Below are 18,155 nucleotides of genomic sequence, written 5' to 3'. Positions count from 1 at the left end.
ATCTTTGTTAGCATTGCGAACACTGTACAAACATTTTATAAGTCTTCTGTATAAAGCCTAATGGTATCATTATTTCAGATGAAGAAACTGAGACACAAAATTAAGCAACTTCTCTGAGATCCTTGCATAGCAGGAAATTAAACCTAGCTCTTTCGTACTAGAATGTTAGTGTTCCTAGCAAACACGCTAATCTGTCTCCAATTATTTGGATCTAAAATCAGGTATGTGTATGTTTAGCTGGCATCTGCCCTTCACAGAGTTCATTATCTCTTGGGGTTTATGATTAGCTTTTCTCTGGGATCGAGAAACTAGTGACTAGTAGCTAGATAGTGGCAACTCAGCTGAAGTGGTTTGAAGAAGCTTACCAGGAACTAGCCAGTGCCCTAGTGGCCATCTCTGAAATATCCCTAAAATACCTGCCAGGCAACAGACTGGAGGATTTATTAGTGTGCTGTTTGTACAGTTGAGAACAAAGATACTGCCAAAAGCCCAGTCTGAAACAGCCTAAGGATTAAAAAAGAAGGAACAAACTTGAAAGATGTACATTGAGTAAATATGTTGGACTGATTTGGCACTCAGTCCAATGTGTACAATAAAAGAAAAAAGATGAGTCAGTAATTTGCATGAGGTTTCTCTCTTAGGATTTTACTCAGTAGAATAGAAAGGATGATTAGAAGGGAATATGATAAGAGGTAGCATTTTTGTGTCAACAGAAATAGGTCAATAAAAGCTATAACATGTAGTTTGGTTATATGGGGGTGATGTTTCTGGCCATATTGATGCTAGTTGAATAAAAATCATTATTATCAAATTCCAGTATAATTGAAGAGCTTTCCAAAAATAATTATTCATCTATCATATTTTATTTTAATCATTAAATTATTATTATTTTTATCTGAAGGCTAAAGTTTGTCTTTTATTCTCTTGACAAAACATTGACAAGCTGAGAAAAACACACACTGAGTGCTTTTGATGGGCAAATATGCATCATGCTGCGTTGGATGAGTAACCTATGAGTGAATTTTGGCCATTTTGTTTTGAGCTGTCAGATAAATTTCTCTTGGGCATCTTTCCTATTGCTGTGCATCTGAGCAAAATAATATTTTATTGTTGGTCATAATTAATAATTCATTGAAATATGCCAAATGAATGCACTCAAAATATAGATGTAAATCTTATTAGATCTCTGAATATAGCAGTCCCAGTCACAGTATGATTTTTGCAATTTGAATTGCAGTTGTATGTTAGATCATTTTCTCTCAGAACAAGTTAGAATTATAATATTAAAAAATTGACAAATTACTTTCTGCTTATAAATGAGAAAACAGATTTGTAAAATGTGAAATGAGCCATTCTGGCAAAGTAGACTTTGAGCTTCAAGTATAAACACTTCAGTTAATGGCTGGGGTTTCTCAATCTCAGAAGCTCTGGTGCATGGGGAGGGTGAAGCAGAGGTTATGGGAGCTCTTCAGCATTTTACTGAGAACATCCTTATAGGATTTAATTAGGCAGATTACCTGTTATGCATGGTGTAGTGTGCTGAACACTTTTAAACTGGTATATCCTCAAGGCAAATGGAAGGCAAAGTCAGAAGGAATTACATTCTACACAAATTTTATTAGTGGGCCTCATAGAAATAAAATCTTCCTTGCCAATGCACCATTTAATGTTTAACTCAATTGAGTACCAAAGAATTGGTTAAATGTTGAATGGCCATCTAGATTTATGGATCCAACCTGACCACCCTTTCAGTATTTTTTTTTTTTTTTTTTCTAGTAACAGCATTGGAGCTTTGAAATAAAACAAAATACATTTAGTTTATAACAGTATGTGCTTTGTTCTAAATTACTAGATAATAGCACCAGTATAACTGTTTACAAGAAAGATAAATCTGGTTTTTGAGAAACAATAATATTTTATAATTAGAACTTCAAAAAATAAAATTGCTTAAAATACACCAGTGAACAGTACTGTTTAGTAATCACTTCAGGATGCAAATGTTAACTTGCTATGTATATGCTAAATTCCTGAATCAACTTAATGACTTTATTCGCCTAACCACCTACAAGGAAGGGTCACTATGTCAAGCAATCCTGAATGGTATTTTGTGTGAATTGGGAACAAAGCTTTTAAAGGCCAGAGGTTTAGGAACATAAACCAGATGTGCTCATTTTAGAAAGTCTACTTAGTTTGTGGGGGAGAAAGGTCAGCCTCTTAGATCTTTTAAAAATCTTACTGTCAAACACATTCCATGGAAACTAAGCATTTTACTATTCTTAGAGTGCTGCTTCACGGACTTTTTTTTTTTTTTAATAAAATATTTGCTCTGATCTGTGTTGTACATGAGTCTATTATACATTTAGAGTACAATAAGATCTCCTTAATCTTTTAAAAACCCCTGAAATGAGTCGGAATATTTATTTAGAGTTTTATTCCACAGAAATGATGTTGAATTATTTTTAAAAATTGTAATTCTAAACACAAATGTCTGATTTAAATGCCAATTCTCAATTGTTTGCCAAGTACAAATCTAGTTCACAAATTGGCTATTAAAAAGAATAATTTATAAAGACATATTTATAGAAAAGTGAATTCTTTTCCTCTTTAGGGTCACGATCCACATGATGTCTAGTGCTCGCTTTCACTATAATTTGATTTTAAAAGAATTTATTGAAATTCATGCTTCAATACTTCTGCAGGATATAAATTACATTGAATTTGTGTTTAGACTATTTTTATACTAGTCATCCAATTATTCATGAGAAATAGGTATTTCTTTATGATAATAGTCCAGATTTACATTCTCCTAACTCCTAAATTATTCCAGTATTTCAGCTGTTACTGGTGCCATCTAATCTTACCTCCAAAAGCGGAGTTGTGTGTATTTAGCCATACATACTCTGATATCCTATGGCCTTGGTATGAGTCCTGCATATTAGCTATATGATCTTGGGTAAATTTAAATTTTTAAATTATTTAATTTCCTCAACTATAAAATGGAGATGATGACAGCAATATCTGTTTCATTTGGTCAATATGACTAAATAAGAAAATATATGATGTGCTAACACAGTGCCTGGCACCACAGTACTGAGTACACTGCAAACATTTATAAAATTTTAGCTACTCCATCCAATCACATAACAAGTCAAACAGTATCTCAGCCTAAGAAATGGCTGTAGAGTTTGAAAATTGTTGGGCTTATCTTCTCGTTCTGACTCTCTGATCCCAGACAACATCCTTAAAATATCTTAGTCTTTTAAAGGCCTATATTAAAGCAAATATTTTAAATGCTTATATTAAAATAGGTTCTTTGAATTATGAAAATGTGAGATGACCTAGCACAATTTCTCAATAAAGTTATTTAAAATTGAATTTGTAATGCTTTATCAACGTTGTGTCTAGCCTCGGTTTAAATTCAGGTTATTTTTAAACTATAGTAACAATTTTAAAATAACCCAAATTTAAACTGAGACGAGACTCACATCTGCATCTTTGGATTTGGTGTTTTGGCAGAGCCTATGAGTTTCTTCCTGACATCTGTTTCTCCCTTTCTTAGTAATAGAATTCCTGAATTTTAGCTAGCCACATGGACATCTGGAATAAATGTTATATTTCATGGCCTAAGTACCCTGTTTGCTAGCAGAGAAAGTAATGTTGAACCTCTAATATAACAACATGACTTGGAAAAAACATCTACCTCCAGGTAAAATGTTGCTTACGTGTTTTTTTTTTTTTTTTTTTTTTTTTTTTGATAATGGAATAAGTAACAATTTGCCCATAGTGAAATACACACTTACTCTGAATACAGATTTGTCTTCCTTGCCCACAGTGATTCTACAAACAACATTCCTAAGTTTACTGCATTCATTCTTCACTCTAATGTATCCGCATATGATTCCTTCTGAAGGAGAATTTTGCTTTACAGAAAAAGAAGCGGAGCAAGGGGATAATTGTCACAACACTGAAGAGTCATGTCATGTACTCCATCATCCAGAGTCAGGGAGGCCTTTAAGAGAGTGGAAGACTATACGTACTGCTCAGTAATGTTACTAACTAGAAAATAATCTCCTATGATTTGTTGATGTGTACATATGGATTATCTTCTTAACAAGCATAATGGTGTTTTTTACTTGTTTTTGTCACAGCTGAAATACACGAGTCTGGGAGATAAGAATGGGAGTAGGAGGGGCACCTCTCACTATTCCACTTTATGACCCATTTACAAAATGCTGCCTTCAATACCTGTGATCTTGACCTCTCCTGGCTTGGAGATCTTAGTACTCAAGGAAGAAATTATTCCATCAGGGAACACAACGATAGCTCAATTGGAGTCAGACTTGAGCTTGCCACCTGGCCATTGCAGGTTTCTCATGATATTTATTTAATATTTGCAAAGAATGTTACAGGGTGGATGAGTGTGATTGATCCTCATTAATCAGGGGAAATAAGGTGACCATTGTGCATTAGGGACATAGGAAAGATTTGGAACCCAGTGCATTCTTTTGTGTGCCTGATAGAACTGCCATATCCATTGCAAATAATAATAATAATGGCAAAACCATAGCATTTCAATATAAGGAGGTCTTCTAAGAACCCAGATATATTCAGATATGAATGTTTGAATCACCCACCCAAATAAAAAATCCTGTTAGGCACTGGATGAGAAGCAAGTAGAAAATGGACTTGAAGGAGCAGGACCAAAATTATAAATACCAGCTATGATATCACTACCAGCTGTACAAATGAGGTCTTCAGTAGCTAACATATTGTTCCTTGTTCTGTTATGTGTGTATTTTTATTAGCTAACTTTACTTTTTTCCTTCATCTCTTCCTTTCTCCTATAATTTTATATTCAGTGTGGGTGGTGGTTAACTTTATAATTTTATCCTTGGTTCAGGGTTGTGACAGAATTAGAGGAGAAATGGTCACACAGAGATGAAATCAGTGCTTGATAGAACTCATTTTAATTTATAGAGAGATGTTGCATCATGTTAGCTGGCATCATATTGTGTTTCCAAATGCTCCTGTTTGGAAGCTTAAATTTGGGATGAAGGGTATGTATGGATGACAAATATTTCCAACAGAAGATTTGTAGATACTGTGCCTTGGCTCCCACACAACTTCCATTCCAATCACGTTTCGTGTGCTGTCCTGTACTGAAGAGGTTAGAAAATCCAAACTGTATTTCCCAATATTCTCATCTCGGGAGTTCTGTTGTAATTTAGTGTCTGCCAAACACATTTTGTAAGTTTTAGATTTGAAACTGAGTTATGGTAAGAGATAAATAACCTGATACAATCATTTTTGATGATAAAGTCTGTAGCAGAAGCATCAAGGATCCCAACTAGATGACTCCGTGCCATGGTGTGGGAAGAATTCCCCATTGGGGCAAAGACAGTGGGGCTCTGTGTTCTGCCCCTTCCAGATTCAGTGGCTTCTTATAGTTGTGGGAACAGCTTTCCTGCTGATGTCAGAGACACTGTGATCAAAGGATCTGGGGGCAATATTTGTCCTCTCTGAGCTTGATTCACTCATTCAGTCTTACAATAATTCTATCTGGTCAATGTATAATTTAATTAACTTCATCATAACAATTATTCATTCTACATCTGCCCCCATGAAATTGAAATGTTAGTACAAAGATGAAGATGATGTGATTCCTTTGTTCAAGGAACTCACACTCTCATAGGAAGAGATATAGTCACTATGTTGCAAATCAGACTGTAATATAATAGAATTAAAAATTACCTGCTATAGGAACATTGCAAGTAATTCTATTTGTTATTGGTTAAGGTTCCATACTCTTTGGGCCCTAATTAGAGTAAACTGAGCAGAATTTTAACAAAGAATTTAGGTGGTACAGCATTTCAGGCTCAGGTACTGGAATTCCATGGTTGGGCTAAGTTACTGTCAGACAAATACAGATGAAGAGTGAGTTTTTCTATTACTGGAAAACCCAAAGTGTGAGCGTGAATGGGAAATCTAGGGGAATAAATCTAGAAAAATAGGCTGGAGATCAGGTTGCATCGAGTCTTAAATGCAATGGGAGTTTACATTTTGTTTTGTTGGGGGTGGGGGTAGTTTTTTGGTTTATTTTGTAGGCAACAAAAATTACAAAGCTCAGTTGCAGAAAGGAAATTATGGAGCTACCATATAGATTAAATTAAATGTGAAAAGGAGAGGAGTATTGAGGAGACTAATTAGGACATTATCACAATAGGAAAGGATATAACTAAGGCAGGCGGGGCGCGGTGGCTCACGCCTGTTATCCCAACACTTTGGGAGGCCAAGGCGGGCTGATCACGAGGTCAAGAGATTGAGGCTATCCTGGCTAACACGGTGAAACCCCGTCCCTACTAAATATACAAAAAATTAGCCAGACGAGGTGGCGGGCGCCTGTGGTCCCAGCTACTCAGGAGGTTGAGGCAGGAAAATGGCGTGAACTTGAGAGGTGGAGCTTGCAGTGACCCGAGATTGCGCCACTGCACTCCAGCCTGGGCAACAGAGAGAGACTCCATCTCAAAAGAAAAAAAAAAAAAAAAAAAAAAAAAAAAAAAAAGGATATAACTAAAGCAATAATGTGAGAATGAAGACTAGCAGATAGACTTTATAAATACCATGGAACAAAAATGAACAGGGCTGGTTTCCTATTAAATGTGAAGGTTGATGAAATATTTGGACTTGAAAATGGCTTTTTGAATCCCTGGAGGCATGAAGATGCTGGTGGCTGCAATGGGAAGTGCAGGAGCAAGGCCATGAGGGGCAGGGCCGTGTGGGTGTGACTAGAAATTTATAGAGTTCTCTTCTGGTTTGTTACACTAGAAATTCGTATAGTTTATACAGTCTAGCCGGAGATGCCCTGCAGGTTGTTAAAGTCTTGAAGTTAAAATTGAAGCCAAGATAATACACGCAGATTTCAGAGCCATATTTAGGAATTCGAGGTGGCGTTAAATAATGCCAATCCCCACTATTGCTGTTTGTCACAGTGGGCCTCATACTGCACCAGCAATTTTTGAAACAGTTAGGAATGACATCTACGTAGCTTCTAAAATGGTAAAAATTAATGAAGAGAAGTTGATAAGTATGAACAAAGTATTTTTTTAGCTCATCGAGATGCTCCTGGGGACTCCTACTCTATATTGGTTGAGATTTGGGGGAAGGTCAGAAAAAATTTTAGTTATTCCTGTTAATATCAACCTCTTTTTACTTAATACTTGAGGAGGTATGGAAAACTCAAAGTATTAAATATCAAAAAGTCTTACTTAAAATTTATTTATGGACAATTTTTTTTTCTCCTAAACATGTTCTCATTCTGAATGAGCCAATGGATTTCAGCAAGCTTACAAAATTGATAGGATTTTTGAAATGGTAGTAAACTCACATTGCCATATACATTTAAATCGCTTCTTCCAATTTGGTTATGCTAGAAAGTAAATCTTGTTACAACCCATCCTCTTTAGAGATACCCGTCTTTTTTTCTCTTCCCTAAGATATATCTGCTCTTTTATCTCTTCCTCTTCATTTCTTGATAAAATAGACTGAGATTCTGTTTCTCAGTTGCTCCTTCATAAACATTCCAAAGGAAACACAGTCAAACAACAAAATTTTGAAGACAAAATTGTCTGATGATATACTCACATGTGAGTTAACAGTAAGCATTGAAATTTTTATTCAAAAAGAAATTTGATCTACATAACTTACTGTGAAAAGAAAAATCATAGTTCCAAACTGTTGACTTTTCTATCATTGAAGATTTTGATAGTTTGTGTGTGTGTGTGTATAGGAGTTCAGTAAACACACCACTCACATACAGCTGCTACCTGTGATAATAGTCCAATCAAAAGAAATTGCAAAGAAAGGAAAACAATTAACGAACAACTCACGAGTGTTATCAAAAAATAAAATATGATAATATGAATCAGTGTTGTGGGTGTGCTTTTAATTAAATGCCAATATATAGTAAATACAGTAGGTAGAGAATAGTAGCAAAGTACCTTGTGTTAGAGGAACAAAGTTAAAGAAATCTACTTAGTGTCCTGAAAAAAAAGGCTTTTAGAGCTAGAACTTTTCTCAGAGGCAACATAGCTCAATCCCCTCATTTCATTCATGAGGAAACTTAATGCTAGACAGGCAAAGTGATTGCCCATGGTTTTATGGCTATTAGTGTCAGATGGAAGAAATAAGAGTGGATCTACTACTTAATTGAGAACTTATAATAACCTATACAGGTCAGTATTTATTGCCTGCTTTTCTCTCTTAATTTCAAAGAAAACAACTGAGAGTTAGAAATTTGTGATAGAGTCAAGATTTAATGACTTTTTTTCTCTCAGCCATAATTGGAAATATATATATATATATAAAAATGTCAATTGCTGAACATTCTCTGCCAATACAAAAAAAGGTTTCCATATAAATAACGTGCTTTGGAGGCCAGCACAAAATATATAGCCCCATGGTTTCCAAACTTTCTCTTAGGTGCCTTGGGTGCTACAAGAAAGTCACAGAACCACTGTAAGAAATGTTTAAATTTTGAAATATTCTATTCAATTTCTGTCAAATACCATCCAAATTGCTATTTAGAGGTAGTTCGAAATTTCAACATTAGATTGTTACATTATTTGTAGTGGTGTTGTGTATTTGCAAAGCTAGGATTTTGGCAATTGCTGTGATAAAAAACCAAGTCTCATGCAAAAAACAATGTGTCACAGGAAATTAAGATGGTGGTATTTGATCAAATTATACTGTTTGAGTGTGCAGTACTCAGTAGACATAGGCATCCCATTTGTATGGAATTGTGTTTATCTAAAATAAAATAATGTTTTCTTCTAATTTCTGTGTATTTTTTCAAATGCTTATTAAATTGTTTGAACTTAATTACTTAATAAATGAAACAAATATGCATTTTGGCCTCAGGGTGCATGAAATAGTTATTGAAATATCAAGAGTACTATCAACCTAGAAAGTCTAGAGACCACATAGGTGCCATTCTTTTCTAATTTGGACAGATCAAGTGACCGCCTGCAAGTGAAGATGTAGAAAATTTTACCTAAAAACAGTGTTCTGTGAAGAAATACAGAGAAAGAAGAATGCTTCTTAACACTGAAAGTGGACTTTTATCCTAAACACATATTTTTACAAGATAATTTAAAATAACTTTTGCTAGTTTTTATTGCATATTTTTGCAACCCAATTCTGCTATGTGCAAGTTAAACACAATTTTCTCATCTATATCATAACAGCCTACTTCATGGGATCGTTGAGAGAGAGATGATTAAAAAATAATCTACATAAAATGCTGACTATTGTGCATGACACCTAGAAAACACTAAAATATTGTTAGTTACTACATTATGATTCACAGTGACATGTTTCTTAACTGAGACAATGATGTACCTTATAAACAATACAGTAGAAGAAACTACAAAGATTCTTTCACTCAGTTAAATTTGTTTCCTTTTACTGTGATTTAATTAAAATTTACTAAGAAGTCAGAAAACCTGGTACTGTTCTTGACATAAAGGGAGGTGGACCAATAAAGGTAATATTCTTTGACATGAATAAGCTGAAAGATACACACAGCCAACTCCCATTCTTCCATTACCTGAATCCTGCAACATTTTGTTGCCTCATCCTGGCTCGACTCATTATACAGCAACAGTTATCCAGAAGCATCCCCTACAGCAACTGTCTTCATTTTTTTTTTTCTAAGCTAACTTAGTTGTCATTTAAAACAATGAACTCTCCTTTGGAATTTTTGTTTGTAATCTTAAAAAAAATTCTGCTGAACATTAAACATTTCTAAAGTAAAAAATGTTTCTAGAAAGCAACAAAAACTTTGGGGAATATGGAGCTCCATTATCTGCAACTTAGGTCTAGAAATATATTTTATAAGCTAAAGCTAAATAAATGAACATCAAGTTAATTTTTAGAATTCTCAAATCTGCTTGTCTATACTCCTTACAATTTTTTTTTTTTTTTTTTTTTGGCTTTTTCTATTGCTTTGTTTTAATGGTCAGAGAAGTAACGGTCTCTAAAATCATGGAAGATAAAATCAGTAGTAAATTAAGAAAAAGATCTTTTTAGTCATTCTTTCCTGCGGTCAGGACATTACTTTAGAGACCTTAATCTTTCTTTGGTTTCAAATGCCTGCCAATTCATAAGATAATCCTTGAAACAATCAATTCACCCATCAGCATGTTTCAGTGCCTGCTGAGAATTTAGAAAGTATTGACAATTTTAGTCCATACTTACTTGTAAACATCTGTGTATTTTTATTTTAATCATGTTCTAATGTAAAATAAATGTGATCTCATATCTACCTTTGAGTATTTGAGTAGCTTACTTTCCAGAAGCTGGAGGTTAAATCACAGGGAACTGATCTTACCACAAAACATGTTCACACACACACACACACACACACACACACACACACACAGAGAGAGAGCGAGCACTCAATAAGAAAATCTTGAGCAAAGTGTTTAGTAAACTCAACTAATGGTTTACGAGGAAGATGAATCTTCAATGAGAAGCAGAAGTTTGGCAAGTATGAAGAACTGTTAAGGTTAACCATGTAATTGTAAAATGGGTATATGGAACAGAACTATTGGCCTGCATACCTCCAAGTACTTCTGATGCAGAAATATGCTTTATTTATTCATGTGAGTAACCATGCATAGTAATAAGAGCTTTTTATTTGTAATATGGAAAGCAACGCAAGTTTACCAGAGGATTTCCAGATGCAGGACCAGCACACTGTATGCTGTATATTATACAGTAACACATAGTTATTTCCTGAAAACCCTTTCTAAATCTGAGAAGCACAATTTATGTCAATACAGAAACAGGAAAGAGCATCACTTCAAAATGACAGCAAGTGACATGAGTGCAGTGAGGCCCCTTCATATATGGCTTGAGAATAATGTGGTGACTTCTCTAGAAATTAATTTGCCAAACTGTTGCAGGAGAATTTAAATAGCTGCTTCTATTGACTCAATAATTCCACATCTATGAATCTTTTCTTAGGGAAACAACAAGAAATTTAGAAAAATAAAAAAAAGATGCCTTCAGATGTTCATTACAGCATGATTTGTAATATAAATATATATATATAGCCTTTTAAATATTATGAAAAGCATTATAAGGAAGACTAGCTTACTCTTATATAGCATTAATTACATGACAAGAACTGAACACTTTACCTTTATTATTTCATTTAATTTTTAGAACTCAAAGTAATAGGCACTTGTATTATTCAGGGTTCTCCAGAGAAACAGAATCATTAAGATACACATGTACACACACACACACATATACACACACACACACACACACACACACGGAGATTGACTATAAAAAAATAACTTGCACAATTATGAAGGCTGACAGCTCTAACATCTGCAGTGAGAGCCAGTAGACTGAAGACCCAGGAGAGCCAATATTGCAGGCCCAGTCCAAAGATATTCTATGGGGGGATTCCCTCTCCCTTGGGGTGGCCTGATTTTTTGTTTCTTTTCAGTTCTCCAGCTGATTAGATAAGGCCCATTCACATCTTGGAGGGCAAGTTGATTTCTCAAAGTTCACTGATATGAATGTTAATCTCATCCAAAATGTCCTTCAAGTAGACATATAAAATTAGCCATCATAGTCTTATAATTACCTCCATGGCATATATATAAGAACAGAGGTTCATAGAACTTGAGTTTGTGCAAGGTTATGCAGCTAAAAGGAGCAAAGCCAGTAATGAAGTTTAAGTTGTTAGCCTCTGGAGTCTAAATTCTAAATATTACAGAAAATATCTATATCGAATGTAAAGAAGTGCCTGTGATATAAAACTTCGTGAATAAAAATAAATTTTTAAAGGCAAGATACTAGCTTGGATATTCAGCATTAATTACCTTATGATACTAAAAACACATAAAAGAAAGACTGAAAAGAAGTGTGTGAATAGGTACTAATATATTACAAATGATCCTTTATCTGTTTCCTTATAGCTTTTCTACTTCAAGTTTTTAATCACTCTCATGAATAATTTATAGTATTTTAGAAAGCCCATCTAAACTTTAAAATTATAGTAAAGTATGAATCCGATATTTAAAAAACCTCAGCTGGACACCCATTGCTGTGTACTATAGAGTTGACATGCCTCAGACATTCATGGTGTCTCTAATTTTAAAGATTGTTATAATCCTACATTGGCTATAGATGTGATAGACTAGTCAAATCTGTTTAAAGTAAAGCAAAATTAATTTAGACTTTTTGAAATAAATGGAACTAAAATGTCAGAAACTTTATATGCAATATTAAAATGTTAAGCATAGCAATAAGAGTCCTAATAGAAAACTTGGAAATTTTCATGTTTATTACTAAATTTGATGGTTTGAAAGGCCAGAAACAATGAAGACTAGGGTAGGTTCCCTGCATGTGTATCTGATCTTCTGGATGACTTATTATGCAGAATATAACTTTGGATATTTTGGAGGAATAGAGATGAGATAGAAATACCAGAGATGGAAATAGTCAGGCAAAGCAGCATGTTTAGGGTACGCCTAGGAATTGGAACTGAGACAGAAAGATATTGGAAAAAGAAAAGTTGGAAAGGAAGTCCTTTCAACTGGACTTCCTTTGGAAGTTGGAAATCAGTAGGAAACAGCATGTGCTTTGGAGGCACATTGGAACCTAATATGATAAATAAATTCCAGGTTAGCCCTATCTAGTGGTTATTGAAGTGAAAGGGGCCAAAACAGTCAGAAAGCAAAGTCCATTTTTATGACCATAGTAAATGTACTTTCCTAAAGTATATACAGTCCCACATGCATTCATTATAATGATCATCTATCAGCAGCAAATCTTTAAACATATATGATAATGTAAGATTTTAAAATATTAGGTACAAATTAATGTAATAGCATAGTATTTTTCATAGGTAAAGTTTTTTCCTGAAAAATTTTAATTAGCAATACCCAATCATTCTCCTATAAACATTTTTTTAAAGAGTAGAGGCAGCAGTTAAACATGCCATTTTAAAAAATTGACAGTAACTTGAAAAAAGAAAACTAGAAGATTTTGTGTGTGTGTGAAACCTAAATGCTTACTTTAATCAGTATGGCATGTTTAGCTGATTCAGCAATAGCTTTACAATCTCTGTCAATTCAGTCTCAGAATACATATTTTCTTAGACATTTTAGTTGGATGCTGCAAAAATGTTACTGTGACAGTATTTATTTATGAATAATTAATGGCATAATAGAGAAGGCTGGATTTAATTATATAGTCATTGAATAAATAAGAACAAAGAAAATTAGCTGTAATACGATTTTAAAAACATAATAAGAGCTAGTTTTCTTAATTTGATCAATGGCTTTACGGAAAATGCTTCTTTTAATTTTTTGTGCTATCTAATTTAATTGTTATGAAGTACCTGAAAGACAAAAACCTCATAGAATATCCTTTATGAAATCATATTATTTAATTTAAACTCAGGTTTTATATACTATGGATTACATGGTTGAGATTAAGCTCACAGGTAATTATTAAAAATCCTTACTTAGCACTGATTTTTTCTTTATGTAATTGTAACTGAATAGAACTTAGACAACTTATATTCTGAGAGGAGCAAGGGTAAGATATGCAAAGAAAATCCAAATGAAATCATAAAGTACTCTGAAACAAGAAGCATAGGAAGTAAAGCCTTGGTGATTGGTCATTTTGTTTGGCTGGATTGGTATTTCACAAGTATGACAACCAGTGAGTAGCCTGAAAATGTTTAAATGGATTCACTTTTATAATCATGTAACCTGCCTTCCTAACTGCATTATATTTACTTTCATTTTCTTTCTAAGGAATAAAGTATGGATATTTGAATGCAAGCATCTTAAATTTTGTATATTATGTGCAATAAGTGTCCAATAGCACTACTTTATTTAACTTTTGTGTGTGTGTTTTTTTTTTTTTTTTTTTTGCATGGTCACTCCTCTCTCACTCTGGCATTCTTTTTACTGATTTTTATCATTCTAAAAGCATTGTCTGTGGCTGTAACACATCTTACGTATCCTGATAACGGTGTTGGTTGTCCTATTATGAAGTATCAGTAATTGAGAGAAAAAAAAAATCAGAGCAACATTAACAACAATCAAGAAAAGAAAACCAAAATCTAACTATGTGTTGCAGCAGAAGGAAAAGGATCTAACAAATTAAATGCATAAGTTCATGGAAAATGAACTTCCTTCAACAGGAAGGAATTTGATTTCCCTCTGAAATGAAATATACAAAATTTGAAATCAAGCAGCCAATCATTTCCAATACACTATTTAAAGTTATATGGTGAAAAGAACAAAAAAGCTAAATTCAATTTTATTTTGGATGAGACATATTATTTAAATCAATGTAGTGTGAAACACTACCTTGAAAAGTGAAGACACAGCTACTATGTCAGCATCCAAAGCAATCCCTGCAGACACTTTAGGTATACTGCTGAATATGGGCTAATCCTGTGATTTAAAACTATCAACAATTCCTGTTGAAAATTAGACTTTCCTTAGTGATTTGGACTGATGTTAATGCTTTATCTAAAGCCAAGGAATGTTGAAGTCCTGCACATAGACACAAAAAAATTACCAATAAGATTGTTTTAAATTTCCCTTCAAGCATCAGAGAATATTATGCATCTCTCTTTTTATCTATCTAAATTGTGGATTATTTGCTCACTGTAAAATAATAGTGTCCTCAAAGACAAGTGTTTATTTGCAAGATGATAATAGCCTTGGCATCCACTTCTAAGTTCACATCAATTTTAGAGCTTTATTTTTAAGAGATACTCCACTGTCCATTTGGAATTGGCTCTAACCACCCCCTCCTCAGAGTCTTGAAGCCTCTTAATGAGCTAGACTGTTTCCATTCACCATTACTTTGTTGCTGAAAAGTTTTCCCTGTCACATAAAAATGCATAAACTCTATATCTTCAAACACAGAACTTTCAAATGCTACAAGTATAAGGCTGCTGTTTTGTAAACTTTATTCTAGAACTTATCAATAATATTGTTGTACCATAAAATTTGATTAAAAACAGCATTCTTAGAATTTGAGCAATATATGTGCATTTTAGTGGACATGGTTTACAGAGATATTCCTTTGCATTTACTCAATATGTTCCTCTGCTTTCCAGGCCTAAATTCTAGGTGTGATGTTATTAACAACTTCATAAAAATCTCTAAAGGGTGGAAATGACATTTGCGATTGAAACATAAATGAAAAGGTTTATGATTACATGGTGACAAATATAGCTTATAATTGAGCTCTGACTACTTCTATTTTCTTTCTTTTTCACAGACATATAGAAAGATTCTAAACATATCATTCTGGAAAATCCATTTGTAAAATTTAAATGGCTAAATGTCTTCTAATTAGGTACAATTATCATAAGTTAAATTGTTTTCTGTCATCTGAGTAAAAAATACTCTTGGGTAAAACTCAGACCCCAAAACTTAAAAGTCATTTTAAAGTACCTTTATGAAGAGCAATTATAATGTAAGTTTCAACCATACTAGTGTGTCAAGTTCTTCTTACATCTTTTCATATCCATCCCAAATGCATTTCTCACCACAAGTTATTATCAGGGATAAAAAAACTTTGTGAATTTTAATGTATCATTTTAACCTGGTCTATATTTTAAAACTTCTTGGAGGGAACAAGATTAGAAAACAATATCAGGAGACTAGAAAAAGAGAAAAATATATACAATTTCTTACTGTTGTCATTTTCTTAAACATAATTTGAATGTTCTAACACTTCAGAATGAATACGTCATAAATATGCACTTATTTGATAAATCCACACAATACCTCTCTTTTGGGAATTAGAGAGGCAAAGCTAGTGAAAGCACTACTAAATTCTTAACTAGAACTAATAAATGTTTTGAATTAATAATGGCATGAAAAGTGCTAACCCTCTGGAAATATGCTATAAACCAGAACATAATAATATGTTAGGAAATAGATTTCCAAATGACATTCAGTAATAAACAACCAGTAGAGTTTGGGTTTAGCTTAGAATGACTGAACAGTTTCAGATTGGCCACCCTAATGAATGAAGGTGCAGACAATTCTTATTGTTTTTATGTAATATATAAGACTGTGCATAGATATGAAATGTCTACTCATAAGTTCCTGTTACATTTCCAGATTTTTTGAAAATATATTAATTTAATTCATTTAACTAGTATCTTCAGAGAGTGTTGCTTTCTGATATTAATTCATATAAATTAATAGCCAAATCATAGATTTATTTGTACATTTCTACTTCAGTCCTAAGACAGACATGAATTTATGCAATTTTCCCACACTCTTCCCCTTTTACACAGTTGTTATCCAATTCCACCCACTAGCCTTCTGATTAATACAATGCAGTACACTTACCAAAGCATACCTAAGGGATAGATGGATTAATATGTCAACTAAAATTGACGATTGGATGTCTTGCGCCAGTTTGATATAATTCCATGGGCTTTTAGGACCACTAGGTGAATTACTTTAGTCAGTAAAAAAAAATGCTTCACTAAAGATGTATAATTGCTTTCTATTTTGAAGATTTATGCATACTGATAAAATGCTTATCGTAAAGGCTAAAAAGTTTGGTATTATCCAATGTGTTATTTACATATTTTTCAACCTATTACTGTGTAGTGAATCTACTGTATTCCTACATGTGTTCATTTTCCAGTATGGAAAGAGACAGGGGAAGGGAAATGCTATAAATACATCACTATAAAATGCCAGTTATAGAGTATTACAAATTTCAGTGGGCCATATGTCTTTAAGCAGACATAGAGGATTCTGACTGCCTTTTACTAAAAGTCAGTATGGTGGGGAAATGATTCAAAACAAAAAATAAAACGTTAGTAGCCCTCTGGACAAAGAAATCATAAAAGAAACTTACCTATAACATTTTCTACCTAATTGATTTGGAGGTTATTGTTTCCATTTCTACGGTTTACTTACCCAAAAAATTAGATCGAGAAAGCATACCACAAAAGAATTATTATGAAAGTAAATTAATCTGTGACTGTATAAAACCATACAAATAGCTACTTATACATTTAATAGAAAATGTTAAAATATACAAGCTAATCAGAGAGTGTTTTCCAAAGGTCAGTAGATATGTATAGAATTTGTATGTGGTACAAACTACTACTGGTGACCAGAAATAAATTCTGGAAAGTTACATATGTATTATTCTCAAACTTATACAGGAGACTGAATTCAGGGGAAACATCATTTGCTAGTTTCTACACTCATTAAAGAGAACCATCAGCACATTCAAGCTCTGAGGTTAAGGCGTTGTATACATGGCTTCAGAAATCATTTCCAGTCATGTTTTTCAAAGAGTACATTTAAAGAAAGCATCTAGGAGCAATGGCTGTCAAAATTGTTCCTATAGAGAAATATAATTATTTGCAGAAGGATGGCTGAGGAAACTAGCACAAATGAAAATAAGGGATTTGAATAGCCTTCCTGGTTTGCTGCCTCCATTATGTGTTCATTCTATCATCAGATGGTCAACATATTCACAGAGAACATGGCTGAACAGTTGGTTTTGACAAAATTGTAGATTGCCCCTTCTAGTTGCCTTCTAATTTGTCTTCTAAGATAAAGATGAAGAACATAACTGTAAAGAATAAGCTCTAATTATGAGGAGGGAAATTATTTCTCAACTTGAAGCATAAGCATAAAAAGTCTTCTTTTTCCAAATAAGCATTATTTCCTCCAAATATTAATTTGCCTGTAACTTTTTTTCATGCACATCTTCTTTCTTCTTTCAGAAAATAAAATCTTACTTCTGTGCAAGAGATTAAAAAAAATCTGCCCTTGGATTTTCAGTATATCATTGCAAGAAGTTTTTCTCCTTTCTTCTCTTCCTTATTTATCTTTTTCTTCCCTTCTTTATTCTTAAAAAAGACACACCCCCAAAAAAGGTTGTTCAGTGCTTATGAGAAACTTTAAACATTGTATTTTAGATTAAAAATTCTGAGCTATGGTTACTGTTTTCTTGCCAAATAACACATACAATTCCAACTGAATCAATCTTATCAATACCTCTAACATAAAAATGCACTGTGTTTAAAATTCCATCCTTAATAAAAACTAACCCTATTCATTTGT

This window comes from Piliocolobus tephrosceles, chromosome 1, assembly GCF_002776525.5.
Source record: "Piliocolobus tephrosceles isolate RC106 chromosome 1, ASM277652v3, whole genome shotgun sequence".
In the NCBI taxonomy this organism is placed as follows: domain Eukaryota; kingdom Metazoa; phylum Chordata; class Mammalia; order Primates; family Cercopithecidae; genus Piliocolobus; species Piliocolobus tephrosceles.
The sequence above is the reverse complement of the archived record's forward strand: the minus strand, read 5'-3'. Positions refer to the sequence as shown.